Below are 14,955 nucleotides of genomic sequence, written 5' to 3'. Positions count from 1 at the left end.
ACTTGTGTGCTGGGAAAACTTCAGTCAGATGCTGGTTTAATACAAGAGTCTTGGGTGCTGCCAAACGCCTAGGTTGCTGTAAATTCCTGTAGCAACCCAGACTTCACATCTCTCTAGACAGCCTTGGGAATAAAAAAATTAGAGATGTTAGAAACTTCTGGGAAATGATGATGATGCCCATCTTTTGTTTTGTCCAAGAGACAGCTTCTTTTAAAGAGGATTTACCACTCAGTTTCCTTACTAATTGAAAAGAAACACTGCAAACCCCTCTCTGCTCTATCCCTTCTACACTTCTACACTCTGGAGATTTACATGCCTGATTCTTCCACAGTCCCTATTTATAAATCCACATTTCAAGGAGCTATAGTGACATACTCTAATTTCTTCCTGCTGGGCACCACTTTTCTATAAGGAGTTTTAAAAGAATAATTAAATTTCCCTACAGTTAAAAGTCCAATTATTCTTTATGGATTTGGGCAAGGGCAGTACTGGTTTCTCTGGAGGTTTAATGACAAGTGCTCTCTGAAGAGGCCTGACAAATAAATGTATTACAGTCCATTGTCTCTGCCTCATGGCACAATAGTGAGGAAGCCTGGCTGCAGCCTTGCCTCTGTCATACCCAAACATAGTTATATGGCATTCTTTAGGAAGCAAGTTCTTCTGGTGTCATATATTTATCCCAGAACACTAAAATTTAGCGTAACACAGTACTTACGAAATTTCTAGAACCCCATTGCCTGACTCTGGGTCCTGATAATCTCAGGAAGAAATAAACTCCTTTAAGGACATTATTAAATGCCTTTATTTCTGTCAGGAGCTGAGTCCTTACAGTCAATACTGTCAATGTTATAAACTTGCTTCCTGTAGCCAAGTAGTCTTCAAATATATTTTTATTTCAGTGAAGACATTCTTTATTGTATTTTGAAATTATGTATTTGTTTTATCTAGAGTTTGTTTTCAGCTTTTTGCTATGGCTATTATCTGCATTAAGAATTCCTTACTTATTTGCTTGTTTTGGTAATGTAAGATTTTTTATAAGTCACCATGAAACTGGATGCGCAAATGGCATCCTGAAGTTCCCATTTAGGTTTCATTCTCTGAATAACATTGTCCCTCTTGATCATGTTTAATTTTTAATGGTGTCATTTGTGCAAATCTTCAAAGTACTATTGCTGTGTATCAGCAATAGTGTCATCAGTATATTTTTCCTGGAGTAAAGATGGGGGTAAGTACAAAAGGAATTCAAGATCTCAGGAGGAAATGCTTTTCCCATGAGCATACAGAGTGGGGGGAGGCAAAGGCACAGCTACAACACAGGCAGGCCTGTGCTGCACATGGGGTTCCACAGAACTCTCAAGCAGGAGGAGTGAGATGGTTTGCAGTGACATAAGAAGGGAAATAACTGATGTTCATAACTTTGCTTTCTTACTGGGTATTGTCAAATGTGTCATTTCTTATGCAAATGGATGCTTATTGAGAACTACACAGTGTTCCTGCATGTCATATCCACTAGTTCAGGCTTCTGAGTCTTGGTAACACAACTTTTTCCTGCATGTTTGACAAACACAAGTACAAAGTTCACGTTCATTTTGAAACCATATTGAGGTTAATTACAAACAAACAAAACCCTTAAGTGTTCTGTCAATGCAGAAGTCAAACACTCCAGGGATTGTTTCACTCCTTATAAATAAACTAAAACCTGTAGAGCAAGCCCTAAGAGGCAGAACTTGTGCTGCATCAGAAGTGTTCTATCAGGCAGTGAAGCAGAGACATCTGAAAATACAGATATTTGTGGAGAAAAAGGTCTTACTTCTTATTAAAAACAGCAAACCTCTCTTTGCTGTATGAAAATAAAAGTCTGTTAGAGCTTGAAGTCATATTTCTGAAGTTTGTGCTCGTGTTTAATCCCAACCTGTTGTTAAGGTAGCAGCTTTCAGAGCTCAGTGGTACTGAATCCTGCTCACTCCTCCTATTGAGAGACTTCACCGTACTGTTTTAATTCACTTTATTTTTTTCCCCTGTTTTTACAATCTTTATATTATTTTTACTCAGGTTATTTCTTGTTACAACAGATTTCTCATGAGCAGCTGTGCAAGTGTCTCAGGAAATTGCATAAGACTGTGGTAGCTGGAAACTTAACTCACCCCAGCAATTTATAAAGCAGTTCTGGAGTTGATGGGAATTGGAAGTGACTTACAGAGCACACTGTGCTATGTCACCTCTCTCTGTGCAGTAAGGAAGTCTGTAGTTACTTTGGAAGCAAATCAGAAGACAAAACAGTCTCCTCAGTAAACATAATTCATATTCTTCACCAGTTCCCACAACTCTCTTCAGCACACAAACAAATACCTCTGTAAGAAACAGTCAGCAACATGCAAAATACACTGATTTTTCTACTGTTTCACTAACCCCGAGAGACTGAACTACACAAGGCAGCAATTGGATTTTGGATAGCTAAACCATTTACATGAACCTTCTTGTGAGACTAAAGAATTGCTAGGCTTTCATCTCCATACAACTCATGATGAATAAATAATATCAATGAAGTTAATTAAGGTAGTGGTACAAAGAGGCTGGAGAACTGAGTTGGAACTGCCTGGGTGTTGTGTGTGGAGAAATGTTAAATTGCATACCAACTTGAGGGGAAAATCTGTTCTCCCAAAACTGACAAGTTTCCTGTAACTCCAGGGAAAACAGGTTCATATTCAAAATCAGACATTTAAAGTTGTTAAAAGTGGTCCATGTAAGCACATTTTCAATTTATCAGACTGCTTATGGAAGCCACACAGTGTGTCTCCACATACCAATACTTGGCCTGTATGTTTTTGTGAAAACACTTTCCTTGAGTGCTCAGTCCCAAGCCTCAGTGTCAGCAAGGCCCCATGTACTCTCTTGGCAGAGTTCAGATTGTGTCTTTATCTGCTCCAGAGCTGGTCATGGGTAATTTCCTAAAATTGTCTTTGTTCTATCAATAAAATCTCTTGTGTGCTGGTGTGTTAATTGCTCCTGTGTGCAAATGCAACCTTATAACAAGCTGTAAAATCTTGAACAAATGCTCACACATCATCAATTTTCATTGTTCACTGAATAAATAAAAGATCATTAAAACATATTAGCGATGTGTAGCACTGCTATAAATAATAATATTTACTGAGGCAATCTAAAATAAATAATAGTAATGAGTTTTCTCATACAATGATATTAGTACAAATATGATCATTACCTTACCCTTTTTGTATTTTTTATTGTGTTGTTGTTGTTAAGCATTCAAAAAGGTGTTTTTAATGAACTGTTATTTACTGAGCAATGAAATAACTTCGTTAATAAATTTAATTAGCCATGCAAAAATGTTAATTAGGGGGAAAAAACCACAAAGAAAAATGATAACTGCCTGTAATACTACAGCTGCTGCTGCAGCTCCCAGTCAGAAAGGTTGCCAGGACCTGCTCATCTGCAGGAGGTCACAGACACTCGGGGTGAGGGCAGAGCTGGAGCCCCTCTATAGCCAGGGACTAGGAAGGGTGCAGGTCCAGAGCCCAAGGCTCAGCCTGGCTCTGGGGGCTCTGCAGGAGCTCCCTGCAAACCTGGGGACAGATTTAGAAGCTGGATCAAAGCAGGGCCTCAGACACTGCTGCGAGGTTTGTCTTTGATGGAAGAATTCTCCAAGGTTCACCTCGAGATCACCTGTTTCTAAACTGACACTATTAAGATAATGCTTTTTAAAAGCCTGTGAGATTTATTGTCCCGTAGGATTTATTCTGCTGGGTTGTCCAAACTTTTTCTGTAAATTATAAGACACAATGTAGTCACAATTTCTACATGGCATTCACTAGAAAATATAAATTATTCTTCTTTTAAATTAGGATAATTGGATCAGGCAGCTGGATATGTGAGTGCAATGCTCACCGTATGCTAATGCATTTTTTCTGAGGCTGTTTTCTGACTAAAACACTCTATCATTGGATCTATCAAGGAAAACTCAATGCTGCATAATGTGGGAAAAATTATTTCTTGTTTGACAGATGCCAGTAGATGCAACTTTTTTCTGCATTGTCTGCATGTAAGTAGATATAATTTTTGTTTGTTTTTCCTGTCCTCAGATAATGGAAAATTGGAAAGAATGATTTCTCCATGAGGAAATCTTCGCATAATGAAGTTCTTATTGGATGGATTGAAAATTTATTAACATTAAAGGAGAGATTTCAGGCATTTAGGTCAGGATAAAAATAAACCACTCTGGTGAAATACAACAAAAACCAGAAAAATTGATCACAATTTTTTAAATAAATACATATCCTGATTATACTGAATTGTATACTCTGTACAACAGTTTAGTAAATTTTGCAAGGTGAGATCCACTGTTTCCACACGGATGGGATCCATGTTTTCATGTTCTCTCACCTCAGGTTATATTTGCAAATTTTGTAATGCTTTTTTTAGTCTTCACATAAGATATGAACCTCTTAATTCAATTTATTGGCTTCCAGATGGCAGCAGTGACTCACTTTGGAGAATGGTCTAGCCCAGAATAACCGTACTAGTGCTCAAAGATATTTAATGTCATTCATATTTTTCGCACAATACCTGAAAAATGGAATGTTGTAGCCTAAAAATTCATATGAGAAAGTGAGTTTCTGTAAATTTTTTTTGAGTGGCTTCTTTGAAAAACCTTCCTTCTATTTCCAGTATCAAAAAGCAATGTGATGGGTTTTGGCTCTTCTTTAAATGTCTTTTTTTTCATATTTAAATTAAGTGTGTGAAGTACAGTATTTAATCCTGATTTCGCTTTTAATCCTGATCTTGCCTTAAGATTTTTTTGGTTTTTTCTTTTTTGTACAGTTGTTTAGTGGTAAAGTTTTAGAGTTCTCTGCACATTTAATGTGCATAACATTTAATATCTAAAAGATAGTTTGTAGTATACTCCTGCAGTTAGCATAATTTGGCTACTAATATTAATCATCAGCACACTTAAAAATGAGGATAATGCAAATGTACATACAAGTAAATTCACATTATGTGAGACTTGTATAACATTTACAATTAGGATTCATTTTAAAAGTGCATGAAAACGCCAGGAGGAAATTTAAAGTGACGTGTATTACTATTATGCAAATCCAGCACTTACTAAACTCCTTCTTCTCAGACTGAATTCTGCTATCTAAATAATTGCTTCACAACTAGAAATTATCACCAGCAGCCAAATTCTCTTCTCCCTTCCAACCCTTCCCTTGATCCTGTTTATTCAGGGACACAGCAGCATTCAGAGGCGCTGATAAACACGTTTAGTGTTCATTTGGTTAAACTTCAGTAACCCGAGCCTCTGGAATTAGCAGTGTTACAAGGATACAATACATAGTGTGGTATATTTAGCTACTCTACCAGAACCTCAGCTGAAGGAACATGGAACATTTCAAAGCTCGGTTGACATTTGTTACTTTTTTCCTTGGCAGCGTCAGTGGCTTTTACATCTGCTCATAAGTCATTTTTAGCCTAATGTGGTGCTGAGTCTTCTCATTTTGCAATAACAGCCAGGGTGCTGCCCAGCAGAGGCAACACAAATGATTACCCAGAGTTAATTATTTGGACAGGTAATGGCGGTTTTGCCTCCTCAGCAAGGGAAGCAAAGTCATCTGGATCTGATAATGGAAAAAGATTCATTTAAGAGGCAATTATGGATGGGGAAAGATAAGTAGAGAATAAACTTCCGAAACAAAGTTCAAAAATATCAGACATACACAAAGTAAGTAGACTAAGCAAACTGTGCCTCACTGTAGCTGAAATCAGAGTGTTCCTGTTTCTTCCTATGAAAAGATTGTTCCACCATGTTATGTCCAGGTCCACAGCAGATCCCCGGAGCAATTGCTGCACAATGAAACTTCCTCTATCAGCCACTGGAACTGAGCTACTGTGGCACTCCTGTGCCAGTAGTTGTGGGGTCTGTATTGTGAGAACTGAAATCCCATTAGAATTTGACTGTGTTGAGGTGAAAAATCTGTGCCATTGCTCAAACTATTGTGTTTCATATGAAAAACCAAAAAAATATTAAGAGGTGTTCTAATAGTAACCACTCTTTACTCAGAAAATTAATATTTAAGACTTTAAAATATGTGATGATTTTTATTTTTACTTCCTTATGTGTGAGTCTGTTGGAGGTTTATATAGTGAGGTCTTGAAGTTTACCATTTAATCTTTTCTTCAAAAGTAATCAAGAGCTGAATTCATTTGATTTGGATTTTGGATTCAATTTGCTTGACTCTCTTGCTCGCATTTACACAGTTTCCATCGGAATGCATGCAAGATTGAACAGTAACGGCATGTTTTTATTAACTACCAGTGGGTATTTCATTTGAACAAGTATTTGTGGCAAAGTAATTAAAGAGCAGATTTTACCACATGAACCCTCCAAACAGCTGCAGGTAAATATTCCCAGTAATGAACTGCCTGAATTATCTTAGTCAGAGAAAGTGTCAACAGCAAGACTGGTTTTGAGACATATTTACGAAACACAAGATCATATTTCCAGCTGGCTGGGCTGGTACTGATCCCACTGGTACCAATGTAGCTCCTGCATCACTGCTGTTCACATCTGCCTCACACATCTCCAGCTGTTTTGAGTTCACCATGTCCACTTTTGTTACTGTATCACCAAAACCAAGAACTTCGCAATGGAACTATGGTTACATATTTGAAAAAGTACAATTAATTGGGGAAAGCGTGCCATCAAGCACAGAATCCAACCTCATCTACTGTTTTGGAAAATTTTCATTCTCTCTAATAAAAGACAAGTTTTTCTATCAATTAAACATTAAAAAAAAAAAAGAGAAAGAAACTATGAAATACATGAAATAATTTCTCTGAGTAATTTAGTTTAGTTCTATCACAGAGACAAACCCTTTGTATTCAGATATAGTCTACACTCATCATTTCTGGATGTAGCTGTGATGCTGCAGTTGCTATATCTGTAGAAGGTTAACGCATCTGCTACATGAATCTGGAATAGAAAATGTAGCCTTGCAATTCCCAGAAAATACTAGCACTTCTACCACCTCAGTGTGGAAAAATGCCATAGACCTGGATTAAACTCACTTAATGCCAGCTAAATGGAAGAAGACTGTGAAACCAGTCTGCATCAGACATTTATGTTTTGTCTACAGCCATGGAGATAGGGAAAGAGAGAACTCATCCTATTACATCTTGGTGCTCAAGATCTTTTGGCTGCATTACCTGTCTAGGTACTCTTTTCCCTTTAGCTGAAGTGGAACTCCAGCTCTCAGATGAGGCATTTGAAATATGCTGATGGCTACAGCTGGAGGGCCTGACCATAGAGTGCCATGGACTTAGGATTGGAAAGAGGAAGATGTCAACCACTCTTTGTAAAACATGGCCCAACCTGTATTTTAAGCATTAGACATGTTAGAGGGAAGACACTGCTCTTGCAGCAGTTTTGCCAAGTTTCTTTTTAGAGGAATAGCATGCAGCATACTTTCATTACTAAATTCTTCCCCCTGGAAGCAGAAGACAATTTCATAATTTCTTACAAAAATTAAAAAACATTTTTGCTGTTTGCTTATTGTCTTGTTGCTTGTTAGAACTCTGCTGGGAGAAGGGACCTAAAGGAAGATCCACAGCCTTTGTCACCCCTCTTGCTAAGGGTAGCAATAAATGCAAAGTGAAAAACATGACAAAAAGCATGGTCAAAGCTGTCTGTTCAGGAGTTCTGAAGAAAACTACATGCCAATCAAAAGGGAAAAAAAATGAACAAGCTGCAGCTCAGCATTTCTTCTGCTGCAACAAAACTTATCCTCATTTCCAAACAGTATAAATAGTAAGTATTCACTGACAGAAGGGAATTTCAGAAGCTAACAACTTCAAGACAGTTGATTCCTTAATGGCACCAAATGGAGCTTCAGTACAAGTTGGTCTGCCAGTTCAGAAATGTCACATGATGCAAACCTCTCATTTTCTCACAAGAAATAAAGGATGAATCACTGACTTCTGTTAGGAATCAGATTTTAAAATATCAACACTGCGTGTAACATCGTAGAAATTCAAGTGTTTTTCTACATTTTAGCATTAATTTCACTCTGCATGGTTTACAATCAAATGTTTGTGCTGATGTAATTTAACTTTTAACCCAACTTCCTCCATAATTGCTTCTATTCTGTGTGTGTATATTTGTCTGTCATTCTTTTTTTACAATCATTTTTAAAGTTGCTATTCAAGTTTAGCTCAATTGGATAGAAAGATATAATCCTGAGATAAATTTATCTCCCACAAGATTTAGAAGAATATCTAGCTGGAAGAAAGTAGAGGGGAAAGGACAGGGACAAATCTTTGTGGACATTCATACACAAAGCATATGGAGTTTCTACAGAACTGGGTGTAATACTGAGCTGGCCAGAGTGCCAATAATAACATTTAACCAGAAAATAAGACATACTAATAATTAATTATGAACAGGGTCCTTGGAAAGGAGAACAAGGTCAGGGACAGATTAGTCTGTATTCCTAGGGTCTCTTCACCTTGTAAGAGCATGAATACAGTTCTGCTTCATATTGATGGATGTAAGAGTCCCTTCAAATTTCCATGGTAAATAGACACAGCAGTCTATGGCATATATAACATTTCTTATTTTACACGGAAATTGCCAGAAAGAAAATCAACTCAGAAAATCATAATTGGGATTCTTTATTTATATTGAAAATTATATGCTGGGTATATTACTATTAATAGAACATTAATGTTGGAAAAGTTGGAAAGTTGTCTGGTCAGTTGAAGGAGAAAAAGAGGCATAAATAAGGTAAAGTGACCTTTTTGAGCTGGAGATTAATTTTAAAGAAAGGATGTATCTTACAGAAGTCTGTCAGCAATCTGGCACTTGCAAATTAGAGGCACCTAAGACCCACGTGACAATTCTTAATGTGCATGTACGTAGGAGGCAGATGCCTATAGAGATGTGTGCAGAAGGCAGAAGCCTTGTATTTCCACAGGCATGAAGATTAAAGATAGCCTATTAGCAAGAAAATGGAACAAATAAAGCTGTGAGGGACTATTCTTTAGCAGATAAATGAGGGTGCTTAGAAATATGGTAATAAGCTTTGAAAGAGAGTGGCAGCATTTTGTAGTTGATGAATGCACAGTGTAACAAATCATTATTTCACTACTCAGTGCAATCCTAAGCATGATACTTGTCTAATGAAGGTAAAATTATTTTTATTTACTTTTATACCCAATAAAACTTACCTAAACTATTTCATGTTTGCTAGGGGTTTATGCTACCCCACCCATTATGGTAAACTTTTTGTCTTTTAATACATAAACACATTATTCATCTTAAAAATTAATTTCAAAAAATGTACCAAGTGACATAACTTGTATTTTCTTTCTTCATTGAGAGCAACCATCAAAGACTAAGAAAAACTCCAGTTTTATGAACAAATCTATGAGTTCAGCACATAAAAGGAGTCAAATGCACCTTGGATGATAACATTTCTTAATAGTCCATAGATTAATTATGCACATTTTTCACTGTGCACTCAGAAAACTTTTTAAGATCCACAGCATGACAGTTTATAAAATAGAAGGGAAGCAGTAGTTTGAGTAAGTGACAACTGTAATTATTCCCTGTAGCAGGTGTGGTCCCTTAGTTTTGTGAAAAGCTGATGAAGCTACATCAGGACCTCTGTGTTATTTGAATTCACTGCTGGCTCTCTTTCAGACCTTTCAGGGCTGAATGTGGAAAAGACACCAAATCTGCAGTTCTGAGTGGGGCTGCTGATCTTGGCCAACACAGTCATCCCAACTGAGGCATCCAAAGGCAGCTCTAGGAGCTCTGAAGCTTCTCTCAGTAGTGCTGACCACCAAAATTTGAGAAACATAAAATATTTGAATCGTGTGTTGGAAAAGTTCCATGAACTTTAAATGTTGCTCATTCCTGAGCATCCTGCCTAGTCCTGAGACAGTCTGGGAAAACAGTGATGCTTACCTCATGTCTTCAAAAATCTGTGGAACTATAAGGGGTTGTCTGTCCCAGAGCTGGTTCAGCTGCTGCCTAAATGGAGTCCTAAACAGGAAAATCCCAGGTATTTCACATCATCTCTGAATTCTATTTCTCCTTGTATTTTCTATATCAATATCACAAAGAACTGAAGAAGCCATCAGAAACTTCTTAAAAGTACCAGTGAGGAAAATTGCTAAAAAATATGTAACTTTTATTAAAGCTTTAATAATTAGGTACACACATAAAAAGATCAAGTTTTATTTCCTGGCTCTGCATTTCTTTCTTCATCTGTTTTTCTTTAAACATACAATCCAATTTTCATAGAGAACAATTATGTTATCAGCTAATAACGCTAATAACTCTAAATAATTTTCCAAGCACACAGGCAATAATCTTAGTAGAGTTTCAAACATGAGTTAACATCTTTACAACTAAACAATTATTCCCATGAGCTGACACTTCTACATCAGTCAAAAGTCTTCATTAATAGAAGTTAAAATTAACAAAACATTGAGAAATTATTGCAGACTATTGCTGCCTAAAGATGCAAGGTTTTATAAGTGCTTAGGAAGACACCTTATTTCCCAGAGTCAAAAAGACCGATTTTATATAAATATGTTCTTATAATACTTTTAAAATTTTATTAACTTGTCGATCTGGAGAGGAATTGTCAAGGAATTATCCTTTACTGTCCCTGTAACCACGTAACAGTACAATGGCATAAGAGCTGGTTAAGTTTGAGTTTGGTTGTATAACAACATCTCAGGGAAAGGAGATCTAATGGAATGATATTAGTGTATCTGTACATACATTGTGACAACTGTAGCCTCAAGGATGCATTTCTGCCACATTAACTCATTTCAGATTTCATTCACAATGTGGAGAGCCTGCAACTTGTGCTCTGAAAGGAACATCCTAAAGCTAGGACCTGTCAGTCTGGATAGCTCCCCTTTTTCTTCTTGAGTTAAACAAGGATAAACAACGAAAATAAATTATCTGAAATATGGAAGGAACCTGTAAAAGAAACCTGATTTTTCACTTTATCTCTCTGGATCTCTTTCTCTCTCTCCCCTATTATTTTGCCTTAGAAAATTACAGAAGCATCATTTAATAACAATAAATCTATTTAAATAATCAGATGTCAAATACCTGAAAAGGTTCCTCTTCTAAGACACTTTCTATTATGTGCCAGGAAAACAAAATCATTATCCTCTAGCACTGTATGATTACTGTTGTTACTGCTGTTAAATTTGTGGAGTGATAGTATCTGGTTCAGAAAAATTAACAGAGAAAAGGAAAACAAGGAGCTGAATCCTGAGCTGTATGATTCAATGGTATGTGATGAAGACAGACATCAGGGACAATCTGACCCATAAAATACCTGGAAACCATATGGATTTATCCAACCTTACTTTGGAAAGAATGGGTAGTAGTGGGAATTGGCAATGAGGTCTTTGACAAATACTGACTTTTTCTAATAGTAATTACTGTAAACTCTATTTGAAAGCATCTGAAAGAAGGATCCAAACATGAAATGTTGCCTGGAGCTGGTAATATAGCTTGTCTTTAGTATCTCTAAGTTACTGTGGCTGGCGTAGACCTGCACTAGTGGGTCTTGAGCTTAAAACAAGAGGCCATGCAAAGAGCAGAACAAAATAGCAAACTCTGAACATTGTAGGGTACCCATCTTGTAGTTTATTCCCACTGAAAAACAATTTCCTGAGATTAAACCTGCAAATCCTGGCTTCTGTTTATGCAAATGTTTATAGTGAATAAAGAATTTATTTCATTCCCCATGAAGTATCACCAGGGGAGGTTTAGATTTGACATTAGGAAAGCTTTTTCCACTGAAAGTGGGATCAGGTGTTGGAACTGGCTACTCAGGGAAGTGGTAAAATCCTCATCCCTGGAAGTGTTCAAAGTTGTTTGAATGTGGCACTTGGGGATGTGGTTTAGTCCATGGCAGTGTGTGTCAGCAGCTGAACTTGATGATCTTAGATGGCTTTTCCAATGTTAATGACTCTGAAGTACTGCAGAATGGCTTTACAGCTGGCCAAAAATCCCAAAGAAAGATGCAGGTAACAACGAGTAATTGATAGCCCCAATTGCAGGGGAATTGCCTTTTATATGTGTACATGGAAATCCCTTAAAAGGTTGCTTACAGCCCAAAACTGACTGAACAGGGGACCTGGACTGCCCTGTTTCCTTCATGGAGCTGCAGTTTTTTATCTGTATAAGTGTTTTTCATGAAGATGTTTCATTTGCAGTTTTTCCACGCTTCCGCAGCCTAAATGGATCCGTGACATTTAACACCACATGCAGGTTTGGTACCTGAAAAATTACAAATCATCACAGTAAAAGAATGAGTAGCCACTTGAGTATCTTCTGGGTTTCTATAGCAGTTCAAGAGAAGGAGGAATATCAGTATGTCAGTTCTTTTGCTTTATGACTGCGTGTCTTAAAACAGTGGGGTTTGTGACAACGTATTTCATAAACTTGATCTCCTGGGACTGAGCAGTAAGCCCCTAAAACGACAGCAGGCTCAGAGCAGATGGGGAGGGGGCTGTGTGTCTGACGCCCAGGGACACTGCAGGTGTGCCCAGGCGCGGGTGTGACCAGCGGGGCGGGGCTGCCTTTGGTTGAGGTCATCAGGTACCAAGGGCATCAATCGCTGCTGTGAGCGTTCCTCCTGGAGCACGGCAAAAGAGTGCATGTGTCCCTGGGGTGGCCAGGCCAGCCGGGCAAGACTGAGCAGGTGGCTCAGCCCAGCAAGGATATAAACCCTAAACAACTGCTGACCACAACCTCCCTGCTCTTTCCCAGCGTGGGGACAGCATGCTCCAGGGATTGGCAATGGAAATCACATCTGTAGTGGGATTGAACTATTCCAAATTTTTTGCTAAGTGGCTGTATATACACTGTAGTCTATTTAGTGACCTGCTAAATCAGAAATCCTTTGAAATACATATTATTTTTAATTAAGTAAATTTTATATTAAGTATAAAGCCCTCCATGCATGGAATAGCCAAAAAATTCTAGTCAGAGAGTATTGAACTCTGACACCTTTGCATAAAAAGAAAATCAGTTTAGTAATAGCTGGCAGGGCTGGGGAACTGTGTGAATTGATTTGTACAGGACGCCAGTGAGGATAAAATGTTCAGTAGCATCTTTGTATTTCACTGCACTTTTCAAGTAGCACAATTTTTCACAACATTTTAAGATAACACTCTTCCAAGTCACTGACCAAAAGCTCCCTTATCTAAATGAGCTAATAAAACAAACCTGGCATCAAAGGTTGCAATTATTGTTTTGGTGAATGAAGGGGAAAGTGAAGCAGATTTAACATTTTAAAATGTACTTTATGGTTAAATGCTAAACTTTCCAAGTGTGAAATGGAGGATTAGATTCAGTATTAAAGCTCAAAAATAAGAAATTTTATCAAATTATTACTTCCATCTAAAGAGTTAAGTAAATCCAATTTTATTTTATTTCTGAACTATTTTACATTTTATATGGTTTTTGATGCATTGGGGTATTAGTTAGTTAGAAGGATGGTGCTATGATTCTGTTTCTTATGTAAATGAAGACATTTTTACGGTGACCACTGTTGCAATAACATGGCTACTCTGAATTTACATTGAAATTCCTATGTATGGACTCTATGCAAAGACTATTAACTCCAAGTAAAGAAAGAGAAAGCTTTTGAGACAAATATGTTAAGCTGACATATTCAAAACCATTCATTTGATAAAATTGGCTACAAAATACAGGATATACTCATATCTAACTATTGAATACATAATGTAAATCACTGTTTACAACAGTGCTGCAGTATTCTCTTGAGAGATGTAAATATTATATGTTGCTGTTATTACTGCTTTTGTTTGTTTTTGTTGGTTTGGTTTGGTCTATTTTAACAGAAAATAATCACAGTATAGCACTAAAATGTTGCCGTTGCTGCTGTTTTCAAAGTCAAAAAATTATATGTTATCAGTACCAGGACAAAGTGTCACAAAACCTTCTTGCCAGTCCATTGAGTTTTGCAGAACTGGCGTCATTCTAAAAAGTCAGCGTTGATGACTTTGTACAATAAGTTGCAGTCTACATCTGTGTGCATCTTGCATCTTAGACTCTCCAAGATTCAAAACCGCATGGTTTTAATTCTAGACTCTGCCATCTAAATCTGTATTTCTACAAAATTAGGAATGATATCTACGTACCACTATTTATTCATTGTGGCCTACATGGGAACTTTGATTATAAATGCAAATGCATGAAAAGCACAGCTTACAACTTTACTATTTCCCAGAACAACCTGGTGATTACTGCCCATTACAATTGCTCACTCATGCCAGACTGTAAATATTCCAGCAGTGTCATTCTCAAATATCCCATCTTGTGTCCTGGGAAATGGGATACTTCTGGTGTAAAGCTGAACGGTTTACACTGCTCATCTGATTTATCTTTACCTCTTCTGTATGTGGCTGTGTCCCTGTTAAAAATGTCTTTCTTCTGCTTTACTCTGTTGAGACAGTACTGTGTGCAAGGGAGTGAGGTACCTGTGTCCCCTTATGGGCATTGCCTGTTTCTGCAGGGACAGGATGAGCAATGAAACACAGATTTAAATGTTTTTGCCATACATTAATGTGTTTAGATCCTTTTTCTGTTAGTTGTTATAATCTGGGGGATTCCACATAATAAAAACACTTTTAGTATGTCTGGTCAAATGTTTTACAACCAGTAATGTATTTAGCCTTTTTTTTTTTTTTTTTTTTTTTTGGCTTGTGCTTATACTGCAGTGCTGATTTTTTTACTCACTCTTCATAAAAGGGCTAAGTTTGAGTAAGTCTGTGCCTAGGTATAACTTTGAAACTGGTTCTTTAAAGTATTATTTTATTATTTCTTTAGTCTGAACTTAAACTATGTGATTGATCTAAATCTGCCAATTTTCTCTG

This window comes from Coloeus monedula (assembly GCF_965178545.1).
Source record: "Coloeus monedula genome assembly, chromosome: 8".
NCBI lineage: Eukaryota > Metazoa > Chordata > Aves > Passeriformes > Corvidae > Coloeus > Coloeus monedula.
Note: the sequence above shows the minus strand (reverse complement) of the source record.